The sequence below is a fragment of the Dreissena polymorpha genome, chromosome 10, assembly GCF_020536995.1.
Source record: "Dreissena polymorpha isolate Duluth1 chromosome 10, UMN_Dpol_1.0, whole genome shotgun sequence".
In the NCBI taxonomy this organism is placed as follows: domain Eukaryota; kingdom Metazoa; phylum Mollusca; class Bivalvia; order Myida; family Dreissenidae; genus Dreissena; species Dreissena polymorpha.
The window spans coordinates 24,011,833-24,022,542 of NC_068364.1; the positions used below are offsets into that span (position 1 = coordinate 24,011,833).

Sequence of the window (10,710 nt, forward strand, 5' to 3'; positions counted from 1 at the left end):
AGTATCCATACATATTTTAAATATGTATACTCGCGTTCTTCAAACCTGTTTTAGTGGTTTGTCGGGCATTGCTATTTGATTCGATTATTAACAGTATCGAGAATCATCGCGCTCATGCCTAATACATGCTTAATAAGCCGCGAAAACTCAGCGTAACATCCCGTACTGCGTGTGATTCAGCTAAGAACTGCACAGAAAAAGACATTCGCTATCCTTGATCTCATTCATTGAACTATCAACGCCGTATATCTTTTTTAAAGATATTTCTTGTCATTATTTTTATCACTCAATTGTCTTGTATTATATTATTTTATCATCTACAATCATATCCTGTACTAAATATACAAACATTGTTAACAAAAAATGCTAAAAAATATGAGTTTATTGAATTCATTTATTCCTAGGGGTAATTTAATTTCGAAAAAAAATCAAATTATGGATCATCATACAGAAAAAAAATCACGAAAAAAAATTGCATGGAAAGCCACCCTAAAAATGTATAATAAGACCACATATGGTATGAAGTTTCTGAAAATAATACTTTTAATGGGTTTTGGAATATTGCCTATTACAGTTGTACTACCTTAAGTTTCTATACTAAACATTACAACAGCCTATTGAAGTAGTGTTCTTTTGTCGAAGTCTCACTGTCGAAGCCCCGTTTGCTTAGGATGCCTTCATTCCGGCGAATGGAATTTTCTTTGAAGTTGCTAGACAAATATTTAATTGCAATTTTTGAAAAAAAAGTCATCCTTTAGTTGATAGTTTCTCTGAACAATCTGAAATAAAGAAACATGTCTTGAAGGTTGGCATTTTCATTATGAGACCCGAATAGCATTAGATTTTGTGAAAACGTATATTTGCTATAAAAACACTGGACACAATATTCTAATTAAAATCCTTACGTAATTTATTGTAAAACTTCAGTAAATGATAGCATTTTGTGCACTCTGGGACCCCGATAACCACACATTTTCTTACAGAACTTTCTAAGATAAATGCATTGAAAAGTGAAAACCCAATGTCGTGCGATATGTAAGAAACTAGATCTATTTTACACGAATCAGCGTTCACTGTTGTTGGGTGTTTTTTTCACCGTTTTTATTTACTTTTAGTTGAGTGTAACCCGTCATCTCGCACATCTTTCTCAATGTAGTTTCGCTTCTTAAAACGTAACAGCGCTTTCTGTGAGAACATCAATGCTTTCCCTGCTCACAGATAGATAAACCATAACAACGAGTGACATAATTTGAAAACAAGTCTTATAGTAAACCAAGATGATTTCAGTGCATAGCATTGTGATTGTGCATCTCAATTATTTAGTATTCTGTAACCTAGACTTGATCAATATCACTATTTTACTAGTGAAAGCGATCGAATATAGTTCAATTTATTGAAACCCAGCCTGGAAACACCAAACTATAGTTTAGACTTTGTACAAAGAAAGGGTCGTCGAATAAGTGCAAAGTTTTTACGCATTACACGATTTGATAAACAGTCACATACACCATTAAATTATTTATATAGTATTCTTACCGTTACATGTACAGCCCGGCTAGCTCAGTCGGTAGAGCATCAGACTTTTAAGGCAACTTAGACATCTGAGGGTCGGGGGTTCGAGTCCCCCGTTGGGCGAACTTTTTTGTGTTGTGTTGTTTTAGTTTTAAATAAAATGAACTTATAATTTAAAAGACGAACAATATTATATAACAATATGTACAAATATAACAAATATATTAGGCGCGTTAATTGCGATGTGCTCAGGTGAACAAAAAATGAGTTTAATTTTATATAATGGGTTGTAGCTCTAATTCGATTAAAAATAAATAACAGCATTATCATAAACGTGCATCACTTGTTTGTCTTTTATCAGTCTTAAAACAATTATTTAATTTACTTTAATCGATTATTAAATTAACTTTAAACGTTGAATGCATGTATATACATGTATAATTGTATACGATTTATTTACATCTCGCGATGTTTTCATAATTATATTAATTTGGATTATGTAATTAATGTATACCGTCCCTGTGTCTATTTATTATAAAAAGAAAATAATCATAACGTTCTCGTGCAATCGGAAATAAATATCACAAGAGTGTGGTTAAATAATAAACGATTATCCGCTTACCTAAGAATTACAGAAGTTTTTCTCTAATCATGCAAATAAGTGGTATCTACCTAAAGACTTTCATTCCTTTCTTTCCCTAGTAATGGTGTTACATTGTATCTTGAAAGCAATACTGTGTTACCGTCATAAGGCGTTTACCTATAATCCATTCTGTCTTCCGCTGACGATTTACTGACCAAGAACTGACACTAACGTTCTGCGAGATGGAATTTATGCGTCATTGTAACTGTGACGAAATTTATGTCCATGTGTCGTATGATCATTCATAGAATAGTCCGGACTTTCCTACACTGTGGCAGTGTTACATAAAATTATAATACGCTGTACTCGTTAATCTCCATAAGGACGAAGTGATGTTGTCCGTGTTCTTGGGGCCTCCTCTAAAATCAGCCTGTGCAATAGTCGGACTTATTCCCTCTTAACTTCTGACAACTGGAACAAAAATATGAATTCATGTTGTAATTTTACACAAATTATATAAATAGATCATTTATTTGATGGCAGTTTATTTTGATAACAAAACACGAAAAGATTAGCGCCCAACGTGGGGCTCGAACCCACGACCCCGAGATTAAGAGTCTCGTGCTCTACCGACTGAGCTAGCCGGGCTACGAACACTAATGTATAGCGCGGCATTACAATTCATCATACAATTTAGGTTTTTCTGTAATATTGTGTGTTCGAGAAATGTATTTATTATAATTATCGGTCATATTTATGCAAAATCGTTAAACTGTTGTGTCCTTCGCAAAAAATTTCAAGTCGATCGCACACTATCCAATTTAACAAAAATTTTATCATTTTTAACAAACGGCTACAACTCTCACGACCGGGAAAAATAAAGATTTGTACGATTGATTTCCCCTAGAACATTTAAATGCCCCACGTTGATAGCAAGTATTACAGCTGTTAATTTCACGCGCGTGTGTGTATGTCAGAGTTTATTTACAGGTCATCGCTGAGTCTTCACGACTACCTTATTAGCTGACCTGCCTTTCATTTTTACGCTCGTCATACTAACATTATATTACTGATAAATCACAGTTGATAATCGTCCAGATCATCATTGTCATCAAAATCATAACGACCGCTATCATCCATTATCACTACCAACAAATACATCCTCCTCCTCCTCATCATCATCATCATCATCATAATCCTCCTCCTCCTCCTCCTCCTCCTCATCATCATCATCATTATCATCATCATCATCATCATGGCATCAAAGCATCATTACAAATTATTATCATTATCATCGTCGTCGTCGTCGTCTTATTCGTCCTAATCATTACTATTTGTATCATAGTTTGCGAAATGACAGTGATTATCTTCACCTTTGTATTTGTAATCATTCTTAAAGTAAGCAGCATCAGCAGTATCAGCAGCAGCACCGACCTCCATCCATTATGTTCAGTTGGATAACGAGCTTAACCCATTCATGCCTAGCGTCCTGAAAAAAGGACATTGCAAACAGCGTAAACCCAGATGAGACGCCGCATGGTGCGGCGTCTCATCTGGGTCTACGCTGTTTGCTTAAAGGAATTTCTGTAAGAATTGTTCCAAATATAGAAATAAATTTACTAGACATCCCTAATTTTGTAAATAAATTGATCCAACTTAGAAGGATGGGAGAGTTCACTAGGCATTAATGGGTTAAAGTTAACGGTACAAAACTCACACCGCATGACGCAAGACGACGGACGCCGGACATAGGGTGACCGCAATAGGTCACCTAAGCACTTATGGCTCATGTGCGCTAACAAAAAATAATATTATGAATAGAGTAGTCTTAATGGCAAATAACAAATATCATAAGATATTATAAGGAATAAAAAAACTTTTTGTATAATTATTTACCGGTACGTTGAACAAAACGCGCATTTAAATGAGCCTAGTTTATCATGGTAATTTTACTTTATTTCCGCTCTTTATGTCCCACGCGGAACCTCAAATAATTCACGGTTCACCTTACCGCTTTTGAAGCCCGAATTCACCTAGTTAAAGACAAATTAAAGACTAGCAAACACACATAAATACCACGGGACAATGGGCCAGTATTTAAATGTAGAAACCCAATCCGAGCACGAATTACTCACAGTACACACGGCTACGGAGAAGTTATTTTATATGACCGAGCTACAGTTTTCAGTGAAGCGACGAAACAGTGCAGTTTTTCGTATAATAACCAAACGTCAAGATTTACCACAGATTTGAGCGTAGCTAACTTTAAATGGGCATATTGCCGACGAAACCGCTTAATATAAATCACATATTACAAACTTTATTTTATTCGCCAGTGTTTACATAATTACGCGAACACGTATCGAGTATCAAACTATACGGATGTGATAGTTACGAATACATACGTAAAATGTAAAGGGACTATTCATATCATGATACCCTTGCCTGTGGTCACGTCTGGGGGTATAGGCCGCCGACCAGCTTCCGCTAGGCGTCTATGTTCTGGGCGAGTCTCTCCAGCTGTTCTCTCGTCTTGACTATCTGTCAAAGGATTATTTGAAGATATATACAAGAGCCTCGGCCTGTGAAAATGGGGTTTAATACATGTGCGTAAAATGTCGTCCCAGATTAGCCGATGTCGTCCGCACAGGCTAATCAGGGACGACACTTTCCGCTTTAATCGTATTTTTCGTTTAAAAGAAGTCTTTTTTACGGACTGCACATGCTAATCAGAGACAACACTTTTCGCACATGCATTAAACCCTCATTTCACAGATCGATGCTCAATTATATATAATAATATTGTACAAATTGGATTCAAATGCATGCCCTTACTTGACTTATTGTACGTAGTGATTGTAATTTGTCATTCAAAATTAAATTCATCCTACGAGTACATTGCGGTAAAAGGTGGCAAAGCATTCAATAAACCCATTTATTCATAGTGGACTCTCCCATCCTTCTAAATTGGATCAATTTATTTCCAAAATTAGGGATATCTAGTATATGTATTTCTATATTTAGAATATTTTTTACAGAAATTCCTATAAGCAAACAGCGCAGACCCAGATGAGACGCCGCATCATGCGGCGTCTCATCTGGGTCTACGCTGTTTGCCAAGGCCTTTTTATCTAGACGCTCGGCATAAATGGTTTAAAAAGAAATTTTGTTCGATTCGACAAAAAAAATATTGTTTCAGCCACGAACTAATATATTGTTTAATCGATTATTTACCGTAACCGAAAAAAATCCTCATTTACTTTCCTGCATAATTATTTACTCTGAATCTAGTAGCAGAGATGGTACTTCGATAAACGAAACCAGGAGACGGATTTGTTCTACCTTCGGCAGTTCGTTTTCTTTAACACTAGTTTGTGTATGGCGCCGGGTGTAAGAATAATCACATTTGTAGCGAAGCTGTCACTGTTCGGACTGCATAATTATATTGTTCTCACTACATTGGTTCATCTTATGACACAACACGTTTATAGTGTTTCTGTTATTCAATGTTCCATTTTTAAAATTGTACTTTATTTTAATCATTTCGCACAGGTTTCACAAAATAATCCAGCTTAAAAAAGTTTAAGTCTTTGTATTGTTCTGTACTTATCGGTTGCAGAAATTCAACTGTCCCTAAATACAGAACATTTCTAGAGAATGAATTGTCTGGTTTACTTCATAGTGGTGTTACAGCGTTGACAATTTAACTGATATCCATAGATAGTCAATGTGCAAAGTTTATCAAAACACAAACTTGAAAAGCGGTAAATTTACTTGCATTTTTCGACAGCATTTTGATGAAATTATATCGCCGAAAAGAACCAAGATATAACTACGTTCAGCCTAGGATACTTGATGCATCATTCGAAATTTATTGAAAAAAGATTAAGGTTCCACGAATATCATAAATGTGATTGTGATACAGAACCGATGAGTAAGATCGGAATAAACCTGCTGCAGACAACAACCGAGGTATCGAGTACTACAGTGGTCCGGTATATAAGCATCCTATACAGGTTGTTTGTGCGGAAATGGTACGCAACTGCCTCAGTATCACCGCATTATAGTCGTTAAGTCTGCGTCGTGCTTCAAAAAATTTCGAAAAATGCATGAATTCAACTTCAATCATATTGAGTAACTAAACCTGATACGCGAGACGATAGGGACCTCGGGACTGTGTGGGTTGGTGCAATCAATTGGGACTAATTCATAACATAACACTTTCCTTAACAAGTATGAAGTACAATAATAAAAATCACGTTCAACCACGCAATCATTGTGCATTACACAATTATATTAACACTCATTCCTATGATAAATCTATCAACATAAACTAAAATGTAATTAACGAGTACTTAATTATTTTTTATTAGTGAGAAATATAGCCTCGGAATATTAATTGCACAATGTCGTTAGTCACGGACCTTTAAACCCTTCTTAATGTTCTGTTATAAGAAGACCAACCTCTGCGCAGAGATTTGACGGGAACCAGCAATGCTAGATTAAATCCTTGCCTTCCTAACAAACCACGTGATGATAGCCTAGCCACGTGGCACAACAATTTTACCGATGTACATGTACACTAAATAATACACTATTATCAAAATATTTAAGACAATGATACTACTTTTCATAATATACTACTTAAACCAAAAAAAATCCTACCAAATCTGATAGGATTTTCAAGTGATGGCAGAGATTGGATGTGAGAGAAAGAAACAACAACTCTTCGTGGTGATTAGTTTAGACCTATTTATGTCAGCTCGATTGCATCGAAAGCCTCAGACTTAAAGAAACGCTCTCGAATCCGTTTCTTGGGCCTATAAGCAGTACTTGGTGTCTTTGGGGAAGATCTATAGAACGCTCCCCGAGTGTGGATCGAACCCTTGACCTCTCGCTAGGTGGAAACCATATCCATTACGGCGTGGTGATTGTTAGAAGTCATGCTAATAAATTGCACACCGCATCTTATTAACAGGAGGGACAGATCTACAGTTGTGAAGTTTCAACAGTCTCCGGGTACAGATAGATTCCGGAAACCTTATCTAGCTAGTGTAATCTTAAAAACTTAAGTGTGCGGTTTAACATAGCATGAGATGTGTCATAACCTGATATCGCACTCTGGATCAGCGGACGACTTACTGCCTATCTTACGGAGGAGTCCGGAGATAGCCGATGTATCACGATTGCTGATAATGTTGACGGTCGCACGACATAAGTATTCACTGCAGCGGCCTTTCTATTTCCAAAATATGGAATCGAATAACATTGTGTATTTTTTCATTCAAAATCGGGTCCTGTAATCGGTCCCATTCCGAATGGAATAAAATATATTGTTTTCCCAAATGGGAGCTAAAATTTCCCAATGGAAGGATCTATAAGAAAAGAAACAAGAGGGCCATGATGGCCCTGTATCGCTCCACTGTTTTTTTGCAAAACAAAGTGGAATGCGCATGGGTTGAAATGTACTTAAGCATGTGACTTTCTCTTTCTATCCCTCGTCCCACTGGGCGCTTAAAAGTTGGAAGGGTGAGCTTTTTATATATGGAACAAGATGTGTTTGTGAAACACAATGTCCCCCTATATGATGTTTGACCTTGTAGGATGACCTTGACCTTGACCCTTCACCACTCAAAATGTGCAGCTCCATGAGATACACATGCATTTCAAATACAAAATTGCTAGCTTCAATATTGCAGAAGTGACATTACATGAGCAATTTTGACCCATATATTTGACCTTGAAGGATGACCTTGACCTTGACCTTTCACCACTAAAAATGTGCAGCTCCATGAGATACACATGTATGCTAAATATCAAGTTGCTATCTTCAATATTGTAAAAGTATTCATAAAATTAGCGATTTGGGCCACATATATTTGACCTCTGACCTTGAAGGATGACCTTGACCTTGACCTTTCACCACTCAAAATGTGCAGCTCCATGAGATACACATGCATGCCAAATATCAAGTTGCTATTTTCAATATTGCAAAAGTACTCATAAAATGAGCGATTTTGCCCACATATATTTGACATCTGACCTTGAAGGATGACCTTGACCTTTCACCACTCAAATTGTGCAGCTCCATGAGATACACATGCATGCCAAATATCAAGTTGCTATCTTGAATATTGAAATACTGCAAAAGTGTACATTAAATGAGCGATTTTGACCCATATATTTGACCTTTGACCTTGAAGGATGACCTTGACCTTTCACCACTCAAAATGTGCAGCTCTATGAGATACATATGCATTCCAAATATCAAGTTCCTATCTTCAATATTGCAAAAGTTATTGCAAATGTTAAAGTTGGCGCAAACCAACAGACCAACCAACAGACCAACAGACAGGGCAAAAACAATATGTCCCCCACTATTATAGTGGGGGACATAAAAAAAACGGGAATTGTTGCACAGGTCCTTTGCTTATAACGTAGGTTCATTTATCTCTCCAAAAGATATTGTCGTTCTTTCTATTTCACATATTTTTAGATGCTGAAGATCAAATCTACGCATTTGATTTGAAACAGATTCACAAGACCCATAGGAATCAAAATGCCTTCACACTTTACCAAACGACACATTTTGGACTTTCTCAATTTGAAAGAGGTTGCAGACGACATTTAAATTGTAATGGAATATGATGGAAATGATCAGGTAGGGTTGAAATAATTGTGATAAAAGGAGAAATTGCTCATCTTGAGCAATTTCTCCTTTTATCACAATTATTTATAAAGTTGTCAGCCACAAACCCTTAAAATCCTGTTAGTGTTTGGTAAATGGTTAATAATCTCTGGTTCCTTCTTAGAGCCTTTCACACAATTATAACAAATACAATAGTAGCATCTTTCTTTGTAAATAATCATCTCAAAATATAATTTAAAGGGGCCTTTTCACAGATTTTGGCATTTTTTAACTTATTCATTAAATGCTTTATATTGATAAATGTAAACATTGGATCGTAAAAGCTCCAGTAAAAAATCAAGAATAAAATTAAAAAAAGGAAAAGAACATTGCCCGGAGCAGGTTTCGAACCAGTGACCCCTGGAGTCCTGCCAGAGTCCTAAAGTAAAAACGCTTTAGCCTACTGAGCTATTCCGCCGAGTACACATATGCGACGTATTTTATACCTTATATAAGCAATCTTCGTAGTAACACAAAATTTAACGACAAAAACAGAACTCTCCAAATTATTCAATCGTTTCGCGTTGCAACGCTTTATAATTTTTAGGTTTTAAAATCGTCAAAAGATGCATATAATGGCTATATTAGACCATGGTAAATGTTCAGTATTACTGTGTCCTCACAAATATCATAACTAAAACGAAAATTTGCGAATCTGAAACAACTTTTTTCAATTTTGTCAATTTACCAAAGCGTGAAAAGATCCCTTTAAGGGGCCTTTTCACAAATTTTGGCATTTTTTTTAACTTATTCATTAAATGCTTTATATTGATAAATGTAAACATTGGATCGTAAAAGCTCCAGTAAAAAATCAAGAAAACATTTAAAAAAAGGAAAAGAACATTGCCCGGAGCAGGTTTCGAACCAGTGACCCCTGGAGTCCTGCCAGAGTCCTGAAGTAAAAACGCTCTAGCCTACTGAGCTATTCCGCCGAGTATACATTATTGACGTATTTTATACCTTATATAAGCAATCTTCGTAGTTTCACAAAATTTAACGACAAAAACAGAACTCTCCAAATTATTCAATCGTTTCGCGTTGCAACGCTTTATAATTTTTAGGTTTTAAAATCGTTAAAAGATGCATATAATGGCTATATTAGAGCATGGTTAATGTTCAGTATTACTGTTTCCTCACAAATATCATAACTAAAACGAAAACTTACGAATCTGAAACAACTTTTTTCAATTTTGTCAATTTACCAAAGCGTGAAAAGATCCCTTTAACAACCCACACATCCCTAAGACCAACAGACCTGAGAATATTATGATAATCTAAAGATTATTTCTTTATATTTATAAATGTATTGAATTAAGTAATACATTTGACTTCTAAGATCAATTCATAACTTATTTTAAGAAAATTATAAAATGATCAGAAATATAAATGGGATCGTTGAGCAATTGACAATCACATCCACAATTCATGAGTCACTATTCACAAATTGAACAATGAATCATTAGTTATTAAAAAGCAGCATATACGATAGTTAAGAACATTGCACTTCATTAATTCAAACACCTTCTCTTGGATACAAAGTTTGAGTTTACCATGCAGTATCATATATTGACTTTTCTTGAACTAATTATGTTCATGGATGTTGTGTTTTTAAAATCAATAAGATATTATTAAACTGGTTTAAACACTACAGAAAAGACATGAAATTAACATGTCATCTGAAATATTTTTATCCGGATATATGTTCACTTTCGGCATATTTAAATAAACCCGACGTTTTCAGTTTATAAGAAAAACAATCATAATACTTTTTCTTACTTCAATTCCTTTGTAAGCAGTCACCATCTGATCTAATATGGCACTAAATGACAGGGTTTTATCTTATGTTTACAAGATGTTGTTGTTGTTGTTGGTCACAGCCACACGGCCGCAGTAATCTCCTCTGGTAAACGTCAAATGTTCAGTTTTG

The 10,710-nt window shown here is 35.5% G+C and overlaps 2 non-coding genes across 2 annotated transcripts; one reads left to right on the plus strand and one right to left on the minus strand.

Annotated features, from left to right (window-relative positions):
• Positions 1-1,549: 1,549 nt before the first annotated feature.
• Positions 1,550-1,635, plus strand: Trnak-uuu (transfer RNA lysine (anticodon UUU)). Its single transcript is given in 2 exon segments — positions 1,550-1,586; positions 1,600-1,635. It is a non-coding gene; the product is annotated as a tRNA-Lys (tRNA).
• A 1,035-nt stretch (positions 1,636-2,670) lies between these two features.
• Trnak-cuu (transfer RNA lysine (anticodon CUU)) lies at positions 2,671-2,743 on the minus strand. Its single transcript has one exon. It is a non-coding gene; the product is annotated as a tRNA-Lys (tRNA).
• Between the last annotated feature and the right edge of the window lie 7,967 nt (positions 2,744-10,710).